This window comes from Apodemus sylvaticus, chromosome 6 (assembly GCF_947179515.1).
Source record: "Apodemus sylvaticus chromosome 6, mApoSyl1.1, whole genome shotgun sequence".
NCBI classification, from domain to species: Eukaryota; Metazoa; Chordata; class Mammalia; order Rodentia; family Muridae; genus Apodemus; species Apodemus sylvaticus.
The window spans coordinates 135,551,872-135,552,555 of NC_067477.1; the positions used below are offsets into that span (position 1 = coordinate 135,551,872).

General features: G+C 52.5%; 1 non-coding gene across 1 annotated transcript; it reads right to left on the bottom strand.

Annotated features, from left to right (window-relative positions):
• Positions 1 to 302: 302 nt before the first annotated feature.
• Positions 303 to 436, bottom strand: LOC127688237 (small nucleolar RNA SNORA17). Its single transcript, XR_007978643.1, has one exon. It is a non-coding gene; the product is annotated as a small nucleolar RNA SNORA17 (small nucleolar RNA).
• Positions 437 to 684: the final 248 nt, after the last annotated feature.

The window sequence follows — 684 nt, forward strand, 5'->3', positions numbered from 1 at the left end:
ACACCCTCAGGGCCTGCTCACCTGCAACCCCCATGCAGGGACAGATCTACTGCTGCCCAGGCAAGGGCAGACCATCTCAGGCTGTGACCCTGTCTGGGCCCCATGGCACCAGTCTGGTGGCCGTCTAGGGCTCCCTCCCTTCCCCACTCATTGACTGGCCCGTGGGGGTTGTCTGTGTTGGGCTCATTCCTCACTGTTCTTCTAGTCTTCTAGTCTCTGGCTTGCTCCCTGTCCTGCGATCCCCTCTGGGCCTGTGTGGTGCTGGTCTCGTGGCTGTCTCAGGCTCATTTTTTTTTTCTGGGAATGTTAGGCTACTAATCATTCAGATGTTCCTAGGTCAGAACACTGGGTGTAGATATAACGTCTCTCCTCTCTGCCGTCTACTGACACATAAATGTGTCACAGCAGCCACATGTGCAACACCTCTGTGGGCAGGTTAGCTTGGTGGTTTTGACACTTTTAGATTGATGGGTAAAACTTGGGATGTCTGTCCTGAAGACATCCCAAGTTGACATTTGGAGAGTGCTTTCTTCTTTCTCCCTCTCACTGATTTTCCAGTTGATCTTTCCAGGCCCAGGCTCCCCTGTGGGCCTAGAGGGGATCGCTGTCTGCTTTGAGAAGCTTTTACACGTTCTAACTGAACTGCCTTACACGGAGGAAACATTAGTTTGACTGCAGGTTTCC